The following is a 24241-nucleotide window of genomic DNA, read 5'->3' as shown; positions in this document are numbered from 1 at the left end:
ACATCTGCTCCCCTTCATTCAGAACCCGGGTTCCGATTTCACCAACTCCCCCCACCCCCTACTCCCCGCAGACCCGGGCTCCCAGGACTGCAACGGGAACGGGAGGGGCCGAGCAGACGCGCCGCCCGCCCCCTGCTTCCCCCCTTCGGAACGGGGCAGCTGAGTCCGGCGTGGCGGGGAGGGGCTCACCCACGTGACCGGGTGACGTCGTGCGGGGGAGGGGCGGCCAGGCCAAGGGGTGGCGGGGGGTGGGTCGCAGAGACTGCGACACGCAGGTGCGTCCTGCGTTTGCGGAGGGGTTGGACCGGGATCCCACCCTGCTAGGGGAGATCGGGCAGCTCCGCCGCCTACTCTCCTCAGGACAGATGGGTTTAACCGTCCGCCTCATCCCTGGCTGGGAAGAACCAGTGAATGCGCGGGAAAGTTTGTAGCGAGCAGAGGCAGGCATTCCTCGTGCGGGGCTCCGGACCCACAGTTGTAGAGCCAGCGGTCTGCGGGTAAGGCCAGACTCTAGCCTGGATGGTTGACACCCAAACTTGTCCTGCCTTTTCTGCTCTATGTTTGGGCGAAAAGATGGAAGGATGAAAGAATTGCATTTCTGTTGTGTTTCCACCGCTTGATCATAAACCCCCTGAACACAGAAACGCTGAATCTTATTCGTCTTCGTCTCCTCCGCCTCCTGCAAATATTTCGACTTTAGCGTGCAGAGGGGTGCGGGTGTGGTCCTTATGACGTTTGAGTGTAACTGCTGTCCTTTGTTATTTGACAAAAACCAGGGAGAAGGAAATGGCAACCCATTCCAGTACTCTTGCCTGGAAAATCCCATGGACAGAGGAGCCTGGTAGGCTGCAGTCCATGAGGTCGCTAAGAGTCGGACACGACTGAGCGACTTCACTTTCACTTTTCACTTTCATGCATTGGAGAAGGAAATGGCAACCCACTCCAGTGTTCTTGCCTGGAGAATCCCAGGGACAGGAGCCTGGTGGGCTGCCGTCTATGGGGTCGCACAGAGTCGGACATGACTGAAGCGACTTAGCAGCAGCAGCAGCAGGGCATTGTGGGACTTCCCAAGTGGTGCTAATGGTAGAGAACCCGGCTGCCAATGCAGAAGACAGAAGAGACACGGGTTCAGTCCCTACGTCAGGAAGATCCCCTGGAGGAAGGCATGGCAACCCACTCCAGTATTCTTGTCTGGAGAATCCTATGGACAGAGAAACCTGGTGGGCTACTGTCCATAGTGTTGCAAAGAGTACAACACAACTTAAGCGACTTAGCACGCTTCAGGCGCAGGACATTGTGGAGAATAAAGTGTGGACGAAGGGAGGTGTTAGTTCGTTGTTCCTCCCTCCTGCTGTCCTCCCTGCTTTTCTTCCTTCCACAAACATTTGATGGAGTGTCCCTGTGAACTGGGGACCAGGCAGTTGACTAGATCTGGGAAGTAAAGAAACATGACTCCCAGGCTTCAAGGTGCAGCCATTCTGCTGGGGGACTGTGCACAGGAAAACAGCCAACCAGGATTCTGGGTGACGAGTGCTATTGACAGGAATAGGGGATCCCTAAAGCTTAGCTTCTGGAGAGGGAAGGGGTCTAAGCAGATGTGGGAGGGCAGGTAGTTTACTGGGAGAAGCTCTGTGGCTGACACAGGTCCCTCTGCGGATTCCTTCCAGGTGTGTTTACCTCCTGGTCAGTTTTTAGGCCTCGGGTGACATGTCACTTCAGTGGCACCTAAGATAAGGTTTTCTTGTTAAGTGATCTGCCGTACCTGGCACTTTTTTTTGCTTTGTTTTCATATTCATGGCAGGTCCAGTTGGGCAAAGTTCATCATCCTAATTCAACTGTAAGCTTCTTGAGGCAGAAACTGGCCTTTTATTCATAGGCAGAGTCTCCATACCCAGCCCAGTGTTCCCTAAATATTTGGTGGGCTAATGAATAATCAGACTTTCCTTAAGTTAATGAGAAACTTGTTCCTGAAGTTTCTTTTTAAAAAAAAAAAAAAAAAAAACTTTAGTATTTTTATTTATTTATTTTTGGCTGCCTGGGTCTTCGTTGTTGGTCTCCAACTTTCTCTAGTTGCTGCAAGCGGGGGCTACTCACTAGTTTCAGTGTGCATGCATTCTCATTGTGGTGGCTTCTCTTGTTGCAGAGCACAGACACTAGGGCGCAAGTGCTCAGCAGTTGCATATGGCGGGCTCCAGAGCGAGGACTCGTTAGTTGTGACGCACAGGCTTAGTCGCCTGGAGGCATGTGGCATCTTCCTGGACCAGGGATCGAACCCATGTCCCCTGGATTGGCAGGTGGACTCTTAACCACTAGACCACTAGGGAAGTCCCAGAGTTTCTGTTTTGGATGTGGGGACAGGCTGCAGCTGCTCCACTCCGGGTACCCCCAGGGGAACCACCAAGATGAGAGTGACTGGGGTATAGAATTTATTATTTTGTGGTCTTCTTCAGCTTGCTAATTTCAAAACTGTTTCTGCAACATCATCGTGAGGTCATCATGAAATAAGTCTGAAGAGAGTTGTTGACCCCTGGCCAACAGGTTTCTGAACTGCAAGGATTTTAGAGCCTCAACTGGTCTCGTAGGTTGTGTTCAAACCAGAAATATCTAGTAACACTTTAGAGCTGGGAGTGTGGATGGAGTGAAATGGTAACTTTGCTGCTGTTTCCCCCATCTCCTCCTGTGTCCTGGGAGGACGGGCCTTGGGGAGAGATGAACAGGATTAACTTGTCCTCATCAAGGTCAGCTCCCTTATCTTGGCCTCTTTGTTATATCCTGTGACAAATCCTTTCCTTGTTTTTTGATGATAAGGAGAGAATCAAGGATACAGATTAAAGAGTCAGGCTCTGGTGACTGGTGCTGCCTGGCTTAGACTCTACCATAAAAAGTCTGCTACTTCTTAGCTGTGTGAATTTGGAGGCCTTCCTTAGCCTCTCTGTGCTTCAGGCACTTTGTAATGAAAGATAATAGTATGTACTGTTATACTTTTAAAAATTCTTGTGTGTACAGTTGGCCTTTGAACAACATGAGTTTGAACTGCGAGGGTCCACTTATATGCAGATTTTTTTCAATAAGTTCAGTATTGCATGGTCAGTGCATCGGTTGACCCTCAGATGCTGAGCCGTGGGTACAGAGGAACTGAAGACAGGCAGGGTAGACTATAAATTATATGTGAATTTTCATGGAAGGTCAACTATTGACCTTCAACATGGAAGGGTGGGGCCCCTAAACCCCTGATTGTCCAAGAGTCAACTATATTAAGAATTCTCATGATAGGCCAAAGTTTGACTTAAATGCTAATAGTTGATTAATTAAATGTTGAATATCCAACCTCTAATAGGTTAACATAACTCCGTAAGTCATGTGTCAGTAGAGTGAGTCACAGGGGACTAAGTCCTGGGAGAGGAGATTTTCTTTGCCGCTGCCTTTGGAACTCAAGGGACACCTTTTGGACCTTCATCATTGATTGCTCTTCCCTCCAGAAGGATTCCAATTCTTTTACTTTTCATTTTTTTGAGATTTAAAATTTTTGTACTGAAGTATAGTTGATTGGCAAGCCACTCCAGTACTCTTGCCTAGAAAATCCCATGGATGGAGGAGCCTGGTGGGCTGCATTCCATGGGGTCGCTGTGAGTCGGTCGCGACTGAGCAACTTCACTTTCGAGCGATGGAGAAGGAAATGGCAACCCACTCCAGTGTTCTTGCCTGGAGGATCCCAGGGACGGCGGAGACTGGTGGGCTGCCGTCTATGGGGTCGCACAGGGTCGGGCACGACTGAAGCGACTTAGCAGCATAGTTGATTTACAATGTTATGTTAGTTTCAAGTGAAAGTGAAAATTGCTCAGTCATGTCCGACTGTTTGTGACCCCATGGACTATACAGTCTATGGAATTCTCCAGGCCAGAATACTGGAGTGGGTAGCCTTTCCCTTCTCCAGGGGATCTTCCCAACCCAGGGATCGAATGCAGTTCTCCCACATTGTAGGCAGATTCTTTACCAGTTGAGCAACAAGGGAAGTTTCAGGTCTACAGCAAAGTGATTCAGTTACATATATATACACACATATATATTGTTTTTTGGATTCTTTTCCTTTAGAAGTTATTACAAACTATTGAGTATAGTTCCCTGTGGTCTACAGCAGGATTCCAGTTCTTTACCAGCATTTACAGAGCTCTCCCACTTAGTAAATTTAGTTGTGATTCCATCTCCCTTTATTCTCAAAGAGAGAAGCAGAGTAGCTGTCTATCAAGATTCAGACATTTTGCCCACAGTCCATTTTCTGATTTAGTAGCCAAGTGCTAAGTTCCTCTGCATCAGAGTTGTGATCCAGAAGACCACACTATCTTAAACAATAGCGACCTACTTACAACAAAAAGTAAATGGGATCTTGCATTGTTTGTTGCAGCTTAATTTGACCATGAAAAAAAAAAAATCAGTACTGGATTCCCAGAGAAGAAACATTTTCAGGGGCTGTAGGTAAGAAGACAGTGAAAAAAATTCACATTGTTTAGAAATTGCACTTACACCAGCCAGCCTCAAAGAAGTCTGCTTCTGGAAATTCAGAGGTACTCCGAAAATGAGTGTAGAAATGGTTTCTTATCCATATATGAAATATGAACAGTTTCACTCCTTTCAATTATTTATTTTCTGCAAAGGACATTGACTTGGGTGGAGCTTGTTAGACTAGATGTTTGGAGTAAGTCTGTTTTCAGATGTAATCTCTGATGCATTCATGAAAGCATCGTACTTTGAAACAGGAAACAAACGACATACTTTTTCAAATGTTGTCTCTGTGCATAGATAGAATCTCAGTGCCTAGAACCTTGTGTGGCTTATGTATCATCACATCATCATCACACTGATAAAGATTAAAAGATTTTAAGAAGATGCTCTTTTTAAAAAAAATTCATTGAAGTATAGTTGATTTAACTTTTGCAGTACAGCAGTGACATATATATATATATATATATATGTACACTTTTTCGTATTCTTTTCCATTATGGCTTATTATAGGAGATTGAATCTAATTCCTTGTGAAAGACAGAAGGACCTTATATGTATATATGTATCATTTCAGTTCAGTTGCCCAGTCGTGTCTGACTTTTTGCGACCCCATGGACTGCAGCACGCCAGGCCTCCCTGTCCATCACCAACTCCCAGAGCTTGCTCAAACTCATGTCCGTCGAGTCGGTGATGCCATCCAACCATCTCATCCTCTGTCGTCCCCTTCTCCTCCCTTATATATGTATAAAAGTATATATATAGAAAGGCAATGCTGAAGAATGCTCAAACTACCGCACAATTGCACTCATCTCACACGCTAGTAAAGTTATGCTCAAAATTCTCCAAGCCAGGCTTCAGCAATATGTGAACCACGAACTTCCTGATGTTCAAGCTGATTTTAGAAAAAGCAGAGGAACCAGAGATCAAAATGCCAACATCTGCTGGATCATGAAAAAAGCAAGAGAGTTCCAGAAAAACATCTATTTCTGCTTTATTGACTATGCCAAAGCCTTTGACTGTGTGGATTACCATAAACTGTGGAAAATTCTGAAAGAGATGGGAATACCAGACCACCTGATCTGCCTCTTGAGAAATTTGTATGCAGGTCAGGAAGCAACAGTTAGAACTGGCCATGGAACAACAGACTGGTTCCAAATAGGAAAAGGAGTACGTCAAGGCTGTATATTGTCACCCTGTTTATTTAACTTATATGCAGAGTATATAATGAGAAACGCTGGACTGGTAGAAACACAAGCTGGAATCAAGATTGCCGGGAGAAATATCAATAATCTCAGATGTGCAGATGACACCACCCTTATGGCAGAAAGTGAAGAGGAACTAAAAAGCCTCTTGATGAAAATGAAAGTGGAGAGTGAAAAAGTTGGCTTAAAGCTCAACATTCAGAAAACAAAGATCATGGCGTCCAGTCCCATCACTTCCTGGGAAATAGATGGGAAAACAGTGGAAACAGTGTCAGACTTTATTTTTCTGGGCTCCAAAATCACTGCAGATGGTGACTGCAGCCATGAAATTAAAAGACACTTACTTCTTGGAAGGAAAGTCGTGATCAACCTCGATAGCATATTCAAAGGCAGAGACATTACTTTGCCAACAAAGGTTCGTCTAGTCAAGGCTATGGTTTTTCCTGTGGTCATGTATGGATGTGAGAGTTGGACTGTAAAGAAGGCTGAGCGCCGAAGAATTGATGCTTTTGAAGTGTGGTGTTGGAGAAGACTCTTGAGAGTCCCTTGGACTGCAAGGAGATCCAACCAGTCCATTCTGAAGGAGATCAGCCCTGGGATTTCTTTGGAAGGAGTGATGCTAAAGCTGAAACTCCAGTACTTTGGCCACCTCATGCGAAGAGTTGACTCATTGGAAAAGACTCTGATGCTGGGAGGGATTGGGGGCAGGAGGAGAAGGGGACGACAGAGGATGAGATGGCTGGATGGCATCACTGACTTGATGGACGTAAGTCTGAGTGAACTCCGGGAGTTGGTGATGGACAGGGAGGCCTGGCGTGCTGCGATTCATGGAGTCGCAAGGAGTCGGACACGACTGAGCGACTGATCTGATCTGATCTGATGCTTTTCATATTCTTTCCTGTTATCATTTACCACAGCAGATTGAATATAGTTCCCTGTGCTATACAGGGCCTTGTTGTTTATCCATTCTCTCTAAATTGATACAGTACTTGGCATCTGCTAATCCCAACCCCCAATCTTTCCCTCCCCGACACCCACTCCCCTCTGGCAACTACAAGTCTGTTCTCTATGCCTATGATTATGTTTCTGTTTTGTAGATAGGTTCATTTGTACTGTATTTTAGATTCACATATAAGTGATATCATATGGTATTTGTCTTTCTACTAAGAAGATGCTCTTAAAGCAGCATTCAGTTTTAGTCGTGGAGTACCTCTTGGGTACCATCTCAGTGCCTTTGGGCATCTCTTGTCCTTTATTATGGCTACTGATGCAGGCTGTGAGCAGCTTCCTGTGGGGGCAACCTAACAGGCCCTTGCCTCTTACCCATACCTTACTTCTCTGCTAAAGCTTCTAGAGTCTGTCCTGAAGTGTCTCTGAGCCACATGAGGCTCAGAATTGATTAAGCCAGAAATTCAGGGGACTAAGTTTGTGGTGGAGGGGTGGGGGCGCAAATCTTTGAACATTAGAGCATAAGCACTTACGGATAAATGCATTCCTTTTTTCCCCAGCTGCTGAGAGGGCCGTTGGATGGTGGCCCTCAGCTGTTAGCCTCTGGGGTTTGCCTCAGCTAAAGAAATCTGCCTGAGGATCTGAATATCACACCTCCTTCTAGGGACAACCTGCCTTGAGTGGGCCTCTTACCCTAACTTGGGACAACTCTAAAAGGCTGCCCCATGTCAGAGCTCCACGTGGGTTGGCTGCTGACTGGACCGCATCTCCACTTCTCTCTCTAATCTTGCTTCCCCCTCTCCCATCTAAAGTATTGATCCCAAGAGTAGTCCTTAATCAACTACTTCCCTGGGAACATGACCTACAACAGCCCGTAAAACTGGGGTCATGACCAGATGAGATCATTTGTATTTGTAGACTGGTGAGGTCAATGAATGAAAAACTTGGGCTATAAAAAGTACTTCATCTTATTAATACCATAGTATTATAAACCTCTTGTTAGTTGTCAATTGACTTTTTCTTTTTAGCCGTCAATGGATTTTGATTAAAATATACATATAAGGAGCAAAGGGAACTCTTTTTGACAATTCCTAAATACTTTCAGTCTGGGCACATCTGAATTCAAATGCCAGATTTCCAACCCTGGTTTCGATTCTCAGTTTGGATTTTAGCCATTTCATAAAAAACAGAATGCATTTTCGCAGAGCTAAGTTAATGCAAACGTTCCCTAGAGTTCTGATACTGATAAAGTCAGAAACTTTAGGACATTTGTGGATTCATATATTCGCATCTGAAATCCCAAAGTTTTGTGCCTGCTTTGCATGCATGGCTTGTATGTCAGCTCGATCAGTTCTTGAAACTGAACCATGCCAATAAGGCAGATGTACAATAAGGCAGATACATGCCAAGACTTGTATACGGTGGACAGTTGCAGAAACTTAAAAACATTCAGTTTTTATCAAACTCTATAAATATTTTCTTGATTTCTGACTCTATATTCACCCAATAGCAGCTCCATGAACTCTGTCGAGGTTTGAGGGGACTCAGGGCTGATCAGAAAAGGTAGAATTGGTGTCCCCACCTGCCGTCTGTTTGCACACGTGTCCACTTAGGTCTGAATGCCTGGACAAATCAGCAGGGCATGTTTCTCTTTTTCATCCCTTCAAGTTCAGCTCTCATCTCATCAGAAAGAAACGTCTCATCCCGTCTTGGATCCTTTGGGAAAAGAACAAAGTAGCTCCTCCAAATTCATTTAAAAATTTTTTTAAATTTATTTATTTATGGCTGTGCTGGGTCCTCCTTGCTGCACTGGCTTTTCTCTAGGTGCAGCGAACAGGGGCTACTGTCTAGGTGCCGTGCTCCGGCTTCTCATTGCAGTGGCTTCTCTTGATCTGGAGCACAGATTCTAGGGTGACCGGGCTTCTGTAATTGTGGCACGCAGGCTCTAGTGCACTGGCCCAGTAGCTGTGGCACGCAGGCTTAGTTACTCTGTGGCATGTGGGACCTTTCTGGACCAGGGATCCAACCCACGCCTCCTGCATTGGCAGGTGGATTCTTTTTACCGCTGAACACCAGGGAAGCCCCTCCAAGTTCTTTCATGACCAAGTTATTGATCTAAGTGGTTCAGAAAACTTCTCCAACAAGTTTGTAAACTCAGCAGTGATTATGTGTGTGCTCAGTTGTGTACAACTCTTTGTGACCCCATGGACTGTAGCCCGCCAAGCTCCTCTGTCCATGGGATTGGATTCCCCAGGTAAGAATACTGGAGTGGGTTGCCATTTCCTTCTCTAGGAATCAAACCTGAGTCTCATCAGTGCACACAAGAGGACTGCTGACAGGTGTCATGAGCCTGAATGGCCTCGTCCCTGGGCCAGTTCAGAGGAGGATGCCTTGGATGTTGGGCACGTCTCTTCTTTGGACTTGAGTAAAGAACTGAGAACTTTCCCTCTTTTCAGATGCTCCCTCTGCGGTAAGTGATCCAGCTTTTCCACTTGATGTCAAGCTTCTCAGATCTTTTACTGGAAGGAGCATGAGGGCTGAGTCATCTGTGGATACTGACATTGCCCCTGGGCCTAGTGGCCCCCACCTTCCTGCCATTCCCAGCTCTGCTCTTCCTGGTTTGCATGATTCTATCAGTTCTAAACATCTCTGGTTAGGAGGACTGTAAGAGCAAACCCCATCATGCTCCCCAGCTTTGAAGGCTCTGACATGTGTGCCATTCTTCTGCCATCGTGGGGGCTGCAGAGGTGGGTGGACCAGGCAGAAGAGACCAGAACAGAGTAGTCCAGGGGAGTGATTTAGCCCAGGTCCTGTCAGAGCCTGAGTCAGAGCTCACTGCTGCTGGGCCCTGTGCTTCCTCAATTAGATTAGCCTGTCTCCCTCACAATTGATTTAGCCTGTGCCTGGGGAGGTGATCTCTGGGAATATTGAACCCAGCCCTCATCTGTGTGTGTTTGGATGCCAACATCCTTGCATTAGTACTTTTCCTCTTTCTTTCGAGCACATTTGCCCTTTCCCTTTGACTATACCATTGAAAAGGCTGCTGTTGAAAATAATAGTAAACTTTTGCAGTACAGTTAAGTCTCCTACATACGAATGAGTTCCATTCTGAGAGTGCAATCATAAGTTCAATTTGTTCGTAAGTCTAACAGTGTTTGCCATGTTTCTTCTTCAAGCTTTCATAAAAGCTTTCAGCTCTCTTGAACCATCACTAAGCTGAACAGGACTCAACACTGATGCTGATCCTGCATCTACACACTGAGATGGTTTTCCATCTCCTCCATCCACTTTTCCCTGCTTCTGTGATATTATTGTCGACATCATTGGCACAGCAGACGTCGTGTGTTCCACTGTCTTGTCCTTATTCTTTAGAATCCTGCCGATGGTTGAAGGATTCATGTTACAAGAACGAGCTACGCCTACCAGCGTTTCGCCCCTCGGCACTCTCTCAATTATGTTCACTTTTGTTTCCATCATTGTCACTTGGCACTTCTTAGCAGTACCAGCTACATCACTGCTGCTTTTAGGCTTGCTTCCAGACATCTTGGGCTTGAAATAAAGACCCTGCACTACTGTACTCTGTACAGTAAAGTACATAAAAGCACAACCACTCGTAGAGGATGCACACATGTGACAATGTATGCCAGACACGTGAATGAACTTATGTTTGGACATACTAACACGTGGTAATCCCTCTGTCCATGGGATTTCCCAACAAGAATACTGGAGTGGGCTGCCATTTCCTGCTCCAAACAATGACAATAGATACGAATATTTGGAGGGATTTCTGAAGGGGAAGTGTATTAAAATAGGCTTTATAACCACTATCAGACTTTTATATTTGATTTCCGACTGAGTTTTAGTCTGAGAATTTATCTATCAGGGACTTCCTTGGAAGTCCAATGGTTAAGACGCCACACTTCTAATGCAGGGGGCATGGGTTTGATCCCCAGCTGGAAAACTAAGATCCAGTATGGCACGTAGCACAGCCAAAAAGGAAAATAAAAAAGAGAAGAATTTACCCATCTGTATATGCCTATAGTTAACGAAACTAATAATAGCAACTTTGTAATTATGTATAGTGCTTTACAGTTCACATCTAAAGTAAATGTCAGTCCTCTGGAAAACTGTCCCAAATCTCCAGTACTCTAGTATGTATTGAAAAAAACATGCAGATAAGTGAACCTGCACAGTTCAAACCTGTGTTGCTTTAACGTCAACTGTAACTTATACGCCTGACTCCTTAGCAGACGGACTTCTCCAAGGGGGAACTTGGTTTTTTCATTTGCAGGCTTTTGTGATTTGACTCATGATAAATAAATGAGATAAATGAATGAATGGAAGAATGAATGATATTCCTATATTAAGCATTTGATAAATACTTGATTATGATAGAATGCTGCTGCTAAGTCGATTCAGTCATGTCTGACCCTGTGGGACCCCATAGACAGCAGCCCACCAGCCTCCTCTGTCCCCGGGATTCTCCAGGCAAGAATACTGGAGTGGGTTGCCATTTCCTTCTCCTATGATAGGATAAAGAAGAATAAAAGCAGATAAATCTTGCTAATAGCTGTGGAAAAAATATTTATGGGAGAAAGTTTGGAGTTGTAGATAAAACTAAATCTCTAAATTTTCCTGAGTACCTTTATCCCTAGGATAGATAATGAGGTGTCAGAGGCATTAATCTGGGCCAGCCCTTCTGCAGTGTTGTGAAATTGATTTAATTCTGTCCCATCTTTCCTTAAGACTTAGAAAGTATTCCAGGATTTGAAAAAATATAGAACAAATAGCTGCCATGTAATTTGTAGAGTATCAGCTTCTTTGCGTATTTTCTCCTTCATGCTTAAATGTTACTCTCTGAGTTATGCACTATAATAATAGATCCAACCAAAAAAGTGTTTCTGGGACTAATGCATAAAATATGTGCATGCAATTTGAAGACTGAAAAATGGTTCATTCTTGGGGGGAAAAGGATTCATAAGAAAGTTACTGCCATTCTGGGGAAACAGAATGTGATTCTTTACAAGGTTAGCTGATTTTAAATACTGGTTTCCAAACTGCTCAATAAAATATGAATACTTATTATGGCAATCTGTATCACACACTACACATCCTATTTTGGGGGTGATATGTGCCTTCTTGAAGAAATTTACACTAACTAGGTAATGTCAAACATTATAAAGTGTGTGGAAATTGAGTCTGAAGTTCTTCTTCCTTATTGGTCTCCCAACTAGACTTCAACCTCTAGGAAAAGGCTAAAACTATAAACAGTACTTAGTATCCATGGTAAGATGCCTAAGAAGGTAATTATTTTTTTCTTTACATTTTTAAATTTCAGAGTTTAATAGCATATTATATGCATTGCCTCAGGCCCACAGTTCCTCCAGTTGGTCATTAAATATCAGGGAATACCGTCTCTACCAGTCATTATTGCTAAAATAAAATACCACTTACAAGCCCTGGCGAACAAAAGATCCACAGTGGCAGTGGCAGGCACACCTTGACTATCTAGTGAGTTGGCATAGAAAGCAAGAACCCTCAGAGTACCCGGCCCAGAAGCCTAGCCGTGTCCTGAGAGCAATGTTCACTGGGAAATCTTTTCAGTTGCAGTTAATTAGACTCAAGAAACACCTCTGTCCTTCAGGCGCATCCACCAGAAGAAAGGTCCTGAGTTCATGTTCTCATCTGGTCACTGACAACAGGAGCAAAGCATTCTGGGTATATCCAACCAATGTACATTAATTCCATCTGACTATGGAGAACTACTTTCTGATGAATCAATTAGGTAGTGAGGATTTTGTACTATTTGTTTTTTGTTTTTTTTTTAGGAAAACTCATATTTACAACAAACCAGATGATTGAGAAGGTATAAAGGCAGAATTTACATAACAGAATCTGTCTGATGTGAGTTCTACACAGGCTGAGTGGTGACAGTATTTGCAAGTAATCCAGAAAATCCAGTCCAAGTTGAAACCAAAACTCTTTTCTGAATCACAGAGACTCCCTTTTTCCTTGGCCCCTGAACACCTGGGTGACTGACTCCAGACAGGTGCCCCTCTTACAGTTTGGGTTTGCCTGCAGAGGCAGTCTCTGTAAGCCCGTCCCCAGATGCCTTATGCAAACAAAAGGAAAAATATGTGCTGAAAACTAGAGCTAATCTAGGAAGTTCCAAATTTAGATCAGATTATTTTCTTCCAAGAGTTTGTTTGTAAATCAGTTTTTGGAACCTGGGGCAAACATTTTCCCATACATGTGGCTGTGTAAATGTCACCCTCATGGAAACGAACAAGTACACAGGAGCAAGAACATCTTTTATCAGCTGTGTTTCTTTCACTCTTTTTCAGCTACATTATGGATTAAGTGGGCCGTTTTTCTAGGCTGGTCTGGGAGCTGGACCACCATGTGCGATAGTTTGTATGGGAAATTAGTTGAACTCAAAAATCTAGCTGGGAGGAACTCTCCTCCTGCTGCCAAAACTTCACAGGGAACAGGAATTCTCTCTGGTGGTTCTGATAACACTACCCACAAGCAAGAAGGGGCAGCTCTTTCGGTGTAAGGGATATTCATAAATTTGGTGTTTGTACTTTGGGGACTGCCAGTACTTAATTTAGAAAGCATTACAAGTGTAATTGGCTGAAGTTGAACTTCACAGAGTTTAGACCAGGAAGTTGAATTAAAAAACATAAACAATAAAGCAAAATATAGAACCAAGATTTGAACAGAGATAGACCCTGGAAGGAAGAACTTCATAGCAAGGCTGTGAGCAAGACCAGTGTTCCAGGGCCAAACAAGGCAATGCACTCATTTCTTTAGTAGAAAAAGAGAAATTCAAGAGGCCCCAAACCATGGATTGTGATACAGTCCACACAAACTCCCTGCTTTTCTTTGGTCCCTGTCTATGCTGCCTCTAAAAGTTAAGAAGTTCTGAGTAGTCTAAGCTGTCTTGAAATCATGTGACCATCCCACTCCCCATCTGTGATCCACACCCCAGCAACTTGCCCTACCCGCAAAAGCTGTGCACAGCAAAAGCTCTCCTTCTAGACATTCCCCAGTTGGTTTTGATTCCAAATGGCAAGAGTGATAGAAAATTTTTTTTCAGCCAGAACATGTGTAAATATATATAAATATATATATGTTCGTTCTTTTCTTTATATTCTCCATTATGGTTTATCATGGCCTAGTCACTTCAGTTGTGTCTGACTCTTTGCAACCCTATGGACCATAGCCTGCCAGGCTCCTCTGTCCTGGATTCTCCAGGCCAGAATACTGGAGTGGGTTGCCAGGCTCTTCTCCAGGGGATCTTCCTGGCTCAAGGATCAAACCCATATCTCTTATGTCTCTTGCCTTGGCAGGCAGGTTCTTTACCCCTAGTGCTACCTGGGAAGCCCCATGCTTTATCATAGGATGTTGAATATAGTTCCCTGTGCTATACAGAAGACTTTATTGTTTATCCATCCTATGTATATAAAAGCTTATATCTGCTAACCCCCACCTCCCACTCCATCCATCCCCCAACCCCTTACTCCTTGCCCACACTAGTCTGTTCTCTATGTCTGTTCTCTATGTCTGTAATTCTGTTTCATAGGTACATTGATTTGTGTCATAGTTCAGAGTCCACATACAAGTGATATGATATTTGTCTTTCTCTTTCTGACTTACTTCACTTAGTAAGAGAATATTTAGTTGCACCCATGTTGCTGAAATGGCATTATTTCATTCTTTTTTATGATTGGGTAGTATTCCACTGTGTATGTGTACCACATTTTCTTTATCCATTCATCTGTCTGTGGACATTAGCTTGTTTCAGCTATTGTGAATGGTGCTGTTATGAACACAGGGGTGCATGGATCTTTTTGAATTATAGTTTTGTCTGAATATATGCCCAGGAATGGGATTGCTGGATCACATGGTAACTCTAGGTTTAGTTTTCTGAGGAACCTCCATACTGTTCTCCATAGTGGCTGCAGCAACTTATATTCCCACCAACAGTGTAGGAGAGTTCCCTTTCCTCTACACCCTCTCCAGCATTTGTTATTTGTGGCCTTTTTAATGATGGTCATTCTGACTGATATGAGGTTATATCTCATTATAGCTTTTTTTTTTTTTTTTTTAGGCAAGGAAAATGACTTTATTCAGAGAGTTGGCTGATCAAGAAAATGTCTACTCATGTCTCAAAATGACCAATTTATCAGGGTCTGGAAGCCAGGATTTTTTATAGATCACAGATGGGAGGAGGTGAGGAAACAAAATAAAAAGGCCATTAATGTTTCAAATCTCTCCTAAATGGCAAGCTTCAGGCTGGGTGAAGAGTTAATTTCTTCCTTCCTGCCATCTGCATCTCTCTAGTAATTAGCAATGCCTAGAGAATCCCAAGGACAGAGGAACCTCGTGGGCTACACTCCATGGGGTCACAAAGAGACATGACTGAGTGACTTAACACACACACTAGCAATGTTGAGCTCAAAGCTATTTGGAAATCACTTCTCAGGGTTAGTTAATGAAAGGCCCACATAATATGCTGTTTCCGCTGCACCAACATACAAAAGTGTGTGTGAGCCTGCTAGGCTCCTCTGTCCATGGAATTTTACAGGCAAGAATACTGGAACAGGTTGCCATTTCCTACTCCAGGGAAGCTTCCCAATCCAGGGATCAAATGCATTTCTATTGCATCTCTTGCATTGGCAGACGGATTCCTTACCACTGAGCCAGCTGGGAAGCCCAACATACAAAAGTGGCTGTATGCACAGCTGCTGTTGGAAGAGAAAGGGAAATAGCAATCTAATGGTTTGGGTAGATTGAAAGCATAAGGTAAATTTACATCAATGATAGGAGATTTTTCCACTCCTTTGGACCTGAAATTTTAAGCATCTGTGGAGCTGGTTCCTGTCTCATTTTTCAGCTTAGTGCTTTCAAATATGTTAATTTCAGACAAATGCTTCTTGCTACTTAGTTCAAATAATACCTTCTTGGATGAACCAAGGGCAGAGGAACGGGAGAGTCAATTTAAAAAATAAGATACATTCCAAACTAATGAGATTATTGCAAGTCTGACTTGGTGGGAAACCCTAGCCTCTGGCCCTCTGCCACTGCAGCAGTGCACTGTGGCACAGCGGCTTCCCAGCTTCATGATGTTTGGAAAGTGTGGTTTGTACAAAACAAATCATCAAAATATATCAGTCTCGTCAATGTTCCACCTAGAGAATTAATGGTCAGAGGAAAACCGACCACCTTTGTCATCCTCATCAGAAGGGTTTCCTTTCTCAGTTGGTGGTTTTATGCTCTTGGTCATTTCAAAATGAAATTTTAATCAGGATTGACATATATACACATAGTATGATACTATCCTGGAGAAGGTGATGGCACCCCACTTCAGTACTCTTGCCTGGAAAATCCCATGGGCAGAGGAGCCCGGTAGGCCACAGTCCATGGGGTCACTAAGAGTCGGGACACGACTGAGCAACTTCACTTTCACTTTTCACTTTCATGCATTGGAGAAGGAAATGGCAACCCACTCCAGTATTCTTGCCTGGAGAATCCCAGGGACGGGGGAGCCTCATGGACTGCCATCTATGGGGTCGCATAGAGTTGGACACGACTGAAGCAACTTAACAGCAGCAGCAGCATGATTCTATCCATAGTATCATAGTATATACATATTCATCAATTCAGTTCAGTTGCTCAGTCATGTCCGACTCTTTGCAACCCCATGGATTGCTGCACGCCAGGCCTCCCTGTCTATCACCAACTCCCGGAGTTTACTCAAACTCATGTCCGTTGAGTCTGATGCCATCCAACCATCTCATCCTCTGTCATCCCCTTCTCCTCCTGCCTTCAATTTTTCCCAGCATCAGGGTCTTTTTAAATGAGTTAGTTCTTCGCATCAGGTGGCCAAAGTATTGGAGTTTCAGATTCAACATCAGTCTTTCCAGTGAATATTCAGCACTGGTTTCCTTTAGGATGGACTTGTTGGATCTTCTCCAACACCACAGTTTATATTGATCCTGTGATACAGTACGTATTGATACTATGTATAAAATATATAACTAATGAGAACCTACTGTATAGCACAGGGAACTCTACTCAGTCCTCTGTGGTGACCTAAATGGGAAGGAAATCCAAAAACGAGTGGGTCTATGTATACATATGGCTGACTCACCTTGCTATATAGCAGAAACTAACACAACATTGTAAAACAATTATACTCCAATAAAAACTTTTAAAAAAAACTGAGGTAGGCAAAAGGGATTGTATATGTTATCCTGTCCGTTCTACCTAAACTTTGTGTTTGTTAATGTATGTTATGAGGTAAATTTTTAAAATCCTCACTGATCATCACAGATAGGCTGGAAGAAGGTCTTCCTGAATCACCAGTGCCTGGATGATGAAACCAGTTGGACACACATGAAGTCTGATTGTTTTAAGTAGTTCCACTTGACTGTTTATTAGACTTCCATAAGCAACAGTGATTGAGGAAGTTGTGTCAACAAAATCACGTGGTTGGTCTTGACTCATCCATCCTTTGCTCTGCTCCACTTGTGCTCTTGACTGTGCCTGGGCTGCGTTCTCTGCCTCATAATCACAGATCATCCAGTGGTGGAAATGAGGTAGGGGCCTTCCCTGGTGGTTACGACTCCACTTTCCAATGCAGGGGCCACAGGCTTGACCCCTGATTGAGGAACAGCCCACGTGTAGGAAAAAAAAAACAAGAGTTGGAAAGGGAGGAGGGACCGTCTAGGTCAAGGATTGGCAAACTCTTCGGTAAAGGGCCAAAGGATAACTATTTCCAGCTTTGCAGGCCATATGGTCTGTGTCACAGCTACTCAGCAAGAGCCATGTGGCCTGAAAGCAGCCACAGATAATACAGAAACAGAGGAGAATGGCTGTGTTCCAACAAAACTTTATTTACAAAAACAGGCAACAAGCAGAATTTGGCTGGTGGATATTAGTTTGTTAACCTCCAATCTAGTCCAGCTTCCTCACTCTACAGATAAGGAAAAAGAAACCTGGGAAGACTGGGAATTTCCTAGAGTCACTAGATAGTTCAAAGTGAAGCCAGATCCCAAATCTAGAAATTAAGTCTAGAATCCAGCTCTATTTTCACCATGCTGTGTCAGTCTGTCTTATTTCACGAAGCTGCTCCTGCCGTGTAGATGACATAGGTTTGAATCAGAAAGTGGTATTTGAGGAAATTATGCTGTGGTAACATCAATTAATTAATAGAAATTACTTTGAAGGAGAGATTTTATAGGAGAGTGTCACTAATTATTGACACCACTCTCAATGCCTTTGTTATGTTTCAAGGTGGCATTAAAGGAGTGAAAAACTGAAAGATTGTTATTATGTCACAGGGTCTTGTTTTAACGAGGTTTTTTTCACTAGAGTTGATTTGAATAAGGCTAGAGAACTCGAGGTTCCCATTCGCCAATGAGCAATCAGCCTCCAAAGCAGAAGCTCTTAGTGTGGAATTCATGGGGTTGATGAATCTCTGAAATTCATGCACAATTCTGTGCATGTACATTTCTTCTCAGGACAGGGTGCACTGTTTTCTTCAGATCCCCAAAGGCAGGGGTCCCCAACCTCCAGGATCTAATGCCTGATGATCTGAGGTGGAGCTGATGTAATAATAATCAAAATAAAGTGCACAATAAATGTAAAGCATTTGAACCATCCCAGAACCACCATGCCTCCTCGTCTATGGAAATACTGTCTTCCATGAAACTGCTCCCTGGTGCCAAAAAGGTTGGGGACCACTGCCCATAGGGATTTGTGACCTCCACTCCAAGTTACAGGATTCTAGATGGTGAAAGATCTTTGTCCAACCATCCTGCCTAAAGAAAAAGAAGTTCCAACCAACCAAGTTCCTTTCTTCACATGTGACCTCAGTGGCTGGCTCTCTGGAGGGGAATTATCTGGCCACCAAAAGAGTTCTAGACGGGGAAAGAAAAGCAGTCAGTTGACACAGGTGGATACACAATATAATTAGAGAGATGAATTAAGCATCACAGGTTTCAGGAGCAGTGATGCTCAAAGTTAGCAGACAGTAGCACAGTCTGCTATCAGAATAAGAACTCCACCTGTGACTGACACTCAGAAGGCAAAATTTTGAGCCCTCAGCAGCTGGTGTGCGGGCTCCACTTCTGGCAACATGGTGGAGTGAATGGACTCAGCCATTCCTCCTGGTGCAAACACAATGAAATCCTGGATGGAATGGAATTTTTAAAAAAAAATGCTGTTTAATGCAAGCTGAATTTAAACAACAACAACGGAAGTGGAAACTCTCACATGTCAGGAGCATAGTGAACTCAAATGAGAATGGTCTGTCTGAGCTGAAGCCACATGGCCCAAGAGGCTAAAGGATAGACTTAAAAAAAAATTGATTTATTTTGTTTTTGGCTACCCTGCGTCTTCACAGCTACGCCAGCTTTCTCTAGGTGCCGTGAGCAAGGGCTACTCTCCGTTGCAGTGTGCGGGCTTCTCATTGTGATGACTTCTCTTGTTGTAGAGCACAGGCTCTCGGCATGCAGGCTTCAGCAAACAGGCTTAGTTGCCCTGGCATGTAGGATCTTCCCCAATCAGGGATCGAACCTGTGTCCCTGCACTGGCAGGCAGATTCTTAACCACTAGGCCACCAGGGAAGCCCTTTAAAGCTAGACTTATAATTCCCATGCATGGATAAAAAATGTAGCCTTGAGTCAATGCCAGAGGAGGAGGTAGAAGTGAGGTTTCAGCTGAAAGCCAGGACTCTTGAAGGGCTGCTGGTTTATAAGAAAGGGTCCAGGAAACTTACAAAGGCCCAGATAGGTATTAAGAAAGCTTTCTGCCCAGCCCTGAGCCCCAAGTAGGAAAAAAAAAAGTCTATTGTGAATAAAAGTCAATCCTGAACTTCATGTTCGAGGGTGGAATATGAGTTTACATGACACGCATAGATTGCAAATCTCTGGCAGAGGAGAAAATGGTACAATGGCTACCCAGTGGCTGCCTGCATAGAACCAGGGCATAAACCATGGCCCATGAGCCACAGCCTCCCAGAGGATGATACTGTTCACTGATGATGAGGCTGTACACACATCTGAAGATACACACAAACTGAACCACCACGGAAGAAACAAAACTCAAAGGTGATTGGACAATCTGGAAGAGATTATAATATTTTTTTAAACCTCACAGGTGTTTATTTTATTTCATCTTATTTTTTTAATCTATTGGCTGCACTGCACAGCAGGTGGGATCTTAATACCCTGACCAGGATCAAACCCATACCCCCTGCATTGGCAGCATAGAGTCTTAACCACTGGACCACCAGGGAAATCCCTGGAAGAGATTATAAAATAAACATTTTAAAGATATAAAATAAGGGTTTGAAACCATTAGGGAAGAAATGAGCAACAGCAACAAAGGTCTGAAAGAAAACCAATTACAGATGACAGAAATGAGAATCATAACGTGAAAAACCTGTGACCAACCGTTTTTATTTAGCTGAGGCAGAAGGCAGATCTGAGGGAAGAGCTCTGAACACCGCACAGAAAGTTAGAGGTGTTGAAGGCTGTTTTGAGCGAATCCATGGAAGCCCAGGGCAGCCAGGCTATGACAGCAGGAGCAACCATAAAACCAGCTAGTAGCTCCTTCCCTCTGCACAGCCCGCACCGCACCCCCCCCACACCTGCCGCCAGGGCTGGGGGTCCTGCAGAACCTGCTCAAAATTGCTTCAGGAGGGAAGGCAGCCTGTGCCTGAGTGTCTGGGGAGCTCTTGGTAAGCAAAGCTTGAGGAAAGGTGGGTGGGGGCATCTTCCTGACAGGCCTGATGTACCTGCCATCACCTGTCCCCTCGAGGTCTTCCTGTCTGGAGATTAGCTCCTCCCTGGAAAGGACGAGGGAACTGTCCAGCTTTCTTACGGTTCCTTACCAGACTTGTGATCCTTCTCCAGCTGAGGAGAGCCTCCCTGGGGCCTTTCCAGGTTTGTGGGTGGTTTTCTAAAAGCCATACTGCTCAGTGCAAGGGCCTGACTCCGGGGCGGGTGCAGCGGGGAATATTCACCAGGCCTGGGTAGATCTCATTAGAGCCCTGGGGACTGGCAGCTGTCTCCCCTGAGTGGGCCACCCAAGAGGATAAACTCAAGCTCCTGAGAGCCTCCCTCTGTGGGATCCCTGGGCCAACAGTCAGCCCCTGACCTAGCGCTGGCCTGGCCCCTCCACCCAGAGCTCCAACCCCTCCTGCTTCGGCCCTCAGATAACCACACTGTCCTGCCCGCCTCTCCCAGGCCTGGGATCACCAGTGCTTTGTCCCAGCCCCCCAGCCCAGGCCTGGTCACACGCTGAGGATGACCTTTTCACAGCCAAGCAGGGTCTTTCCAGAAATTGACATCTCCCTTTGCTTCTATTTGCAGGAAGCCATTCTTTTTCTGAGAATCTGCCATCAAGAACAGCACTAAGGGAAACACACTTCTCCCAGGGGTCCTGGAACAACTTCATTAGGAAGCTGGAGGTGAATTTTCACAGGCGCGTCACGTGGGAGACCCCCAGAGAGCTGGACCAATGAGCATGTGGCAGTGATTTGGGTCACACACGCTAATGGCCCAAGAAAATAACACCATTAGTGCCGTAATGGAGCAGCAGCATCTCTGTCCCCAGGACACCCACTGACTGGAGAGGGACCGGGCCACCGGGTGATGTTAAGATGCCCTCTGCTCCTTTCCTGTTCAACATGTACTGATTCCAAAGTGAATCAGCAATTTGAACCCATGAGGACCTTTGTTATCTGAAACTACACGTGCCATCTAACTGCTTAGACAAAGAAAATGACTCTTAATCAAATCACTCTGATTTCCATAAGCAGGGTATCCCCAACCCCTAGGATCAAATGCCTGATGATCTGAAGTGGAGCTGATATAATAATAATAATGGAAATAAAGTGCGCAACAAATGTAATGCACCTGTATCATCCCCAAACCATATCCCCGGTCCCTGTCTGTGGAAAAATTGTCTTCCATGAAACCAGTCCCTGGTGCCAAAAGGTTGGGGACTGCTGTCCATAAATATGTAGCACATCATCACAGACAAGATTTTATTCAGGCCCTGGAAGGTACCCTCAGAGACTGTCAATAGGGTAGCACAGAGGGTATCAATTTAGTACAGGGGAACTAAGGATCCAGAAACTAAAATCTTGACTTTGGATATCTGAACAGACATATCTCAAGGCCAAGTTTGTTATCCAGATCATCCTTATGATAATCCAAAACAAAATCCCCAAGAAACCTTCCCTAAATAGGCTGCTTCCAGCCAATGAGGATGAGATATATTTTCAATTCAGTTTTTTGCTCCTGCGTTAAAAGTCACAGGCAAACTGTTTCTGTAGTCAATGAGAATATTTTGCACACTTCCAAACTTGTTAAGAGGGTAGGGGTGGTGGTGGTGGCATAGTTGCTAAGTCGTGTCCAGCTATTTGTGACACCATGGATTGTAACCCGCCAGGCTCCTTTGTCCATGGGATTGCCCAGGCAAGAATAGTAGGTTGCCATTTCCTTATCCCTGGTAAGATGGTAGTGTTTGAGCTTATAATACTTGTAAAGCTTTGCAACCCCATGGACTGTAGTCCACCAGGTTCCTCTAGTCCATGGAATTCTCCAGGCAAGAATACTGGAGTGTGTTGTCATGCCCTTCTCCAGGGGAATCTTCCTGACCCAGGGATCGAACCCAGGTCTCCCACACTGCAGGCAGATTCTTTACCATCTGAGCCACCAGGGAAGCCCCCAAAGAGGGTAGATCTCGTATTAAATATTCTTAGCACAAACAAACAAAAAAGTCACAAGCAAGAAGATGACCCATTTCAGCTTCCTCTTCACTCTTACCCATCAAGCAAAGCTCCCATCAAACATTTGGGGCCTGGCCTGCAGTTTTCATGTGTGAACATAGCAAGCTTTTTGAGACCGTTTGGTAGCAGCGAAGCCAGAGGCCTGGGCCATTTGGAGGGCGGGAGGGATGCAGGGCGTTCCACTGCCCTCTCTGGCAAGTGCCTTTGAGGGAAGCAGTGAGGACCAGCCGCCTGGGTCAGAGACCTGGTTCTGCCCTGAATCAGCTGTGTGACATTGAGCCATCACTTAACCTTTCTGTGCCCTGGACTCTTCATCTGGAAAATGAAGATAATGGTCTATCTCACTGAGTTGTTTTAAGGGTCAATGTATAATACTTGTAAAGCACTGACCTTGTAACAAGCTATGAAATGAAACCTCCCTGCGTTGCCAGAGCAAGTACGTAATACCCATCTAAGAGAGGGATCCCTGCCTTAAACTGCACATGCAGAAGAAGATACAGACATTTCCAAGAATATTTGGGCATTCTTAACCAAAAGGACATATACTATTTTTTAGTGGAGTATAATTGCTTTACAATGTTGTGTTAGTTTCTGCTGTACAACAGCATGAATCAGCTATATGTATCCCCTCCCTCGTTGACATTCCTCCCCTCCCCACCCTCCAGGTCATCACAGAGCACTGAGCTGAGCTCCTCTGCTATACAGCAGGTTCCCACCAGCTCTCTGTTTTACATATGGTAGTGTATACACGTCAATGCTACTCACCCAATTCGTCCCACCCTCCCCTTCCCTGCTCTGTGTCTACACATCCATTCTCTACATCTCCATCTCTACTCTGCTCTGCAAATAGATCTGTAGAGATGCGGATGGGCCTAGAGGACATATATTATTAATCAAGTAGCAGGATTCTGGTGGATTAGGGCTGTAGAAGGTAAGTAGGGACCATTTGCTGTTGTTATTTTAGTCATTAAGTCGTGTCTGACTCTTGCAACTTTGGACAGTGGACTGCCAGGCTCCTCTGTCCATTGGATTTCCCAGGCAAGAATACTGGAGTGGGTTGCCATTCCCTTCTCCAGGGGATCTTCCCTACCCAGGGATTGAACCCCCATCTCCTGCTTCTCCTGCATTGGCAGGTGGATTCTTTACCACTGAGCCACCTGGGAAGCCCCAGAGACCATTTATACGGTCCTAAATACAGATTCATTTTAAACAAAATATTATTTCTTTTATTGAAGTATAGTATAGTTGATTTACAATGTTGTGTTAATTTCTGCTGTATAGCAGAGTAACTCAAGTGATACACATATATACATTCTTTTCCATTATAGCTCTCAATGCAGGTTCTAAATTAGCAGCTTGCTCATAGAGTTATTGGAAAATCAAACAAAATAACCCATGTAAAGGTGATTAGTGCAGGGCTTGGCACAAGGAAAGCTCTCTATACATGTTGGCTGCGTGGGCTGAGTCTTTCACATATGGTGTCCTAACCCAAACTCACCCTGGTCCATGGAAGAGTGCGTTTTCACAGGTGAGGAATCAGGGGCCCCCTGCAATTATTAAGAATCAGCGCTGACCCAGAGCAATGGGCTTCATGACCAGTGGGTCCTACAGTATGTCTCTTTTTCTCTCCTGGGTATTCTGAGAACATGAGGGCCTTCTGACCCATTCACAAGATTTTATCACCTTATAGAGCAGGAGTTTACTGTGTGATCCCCTCAGCCAGCAAGGTGGCCGATACCTACCTGAGTAAATCCTTCTTCCAGTGACACAATGATGCCACATT

The 24241-nt window shown here is 44.6% G+C and overlaps 1 long non-coding RNA gene across 4 annotated transcripts in view; it reads left to right on the top strand.

Moving 5' to 3' along the window:
- LOC147360958 (uncharacterized) overlaps positions 1-21575 on the top strand; it is a 57652-nt gene extending 36077 nt beyond the window's left edge. For 2 of the 4 annotated variants that reach the window (XR_015139536.1, XR_015139537.1), the window contains one exon: positions 21035-21575. This is a non-coding gene — a long non-coding RNA (uncharacterized LOC147360958). Of the gene's footprint in view, positions 1-214; positions 498-14763; positions 14886-21034 lie in introns of those variants that run through there. The other 2 variants (XR_015139538.1, XR_015139539.1) reach the window with 2 other exon arrangements.
- Positions 21576-24241: the final 2666 nt, after the last annotated feature.

Source organism: Bos grunniens, chromosome 13 (genome assembly GCF_055505025.1).
Source record: "Bos grunniens cultivar Pamir isolate PY7600 chromosome 13, Bosgru_T2T1.0, whole genome shotgun sequence".
Lineage (NCBI taxonomy): Eukaryota > Metazoa > Chordata > Mammalia > Artiodactyla > Bovidae > Bos > Bos grunniens.
Note: the sequence above shows the minus strand (reverse complement) of the source record. Positions and strands in the feature narration are given on the sequence as shown.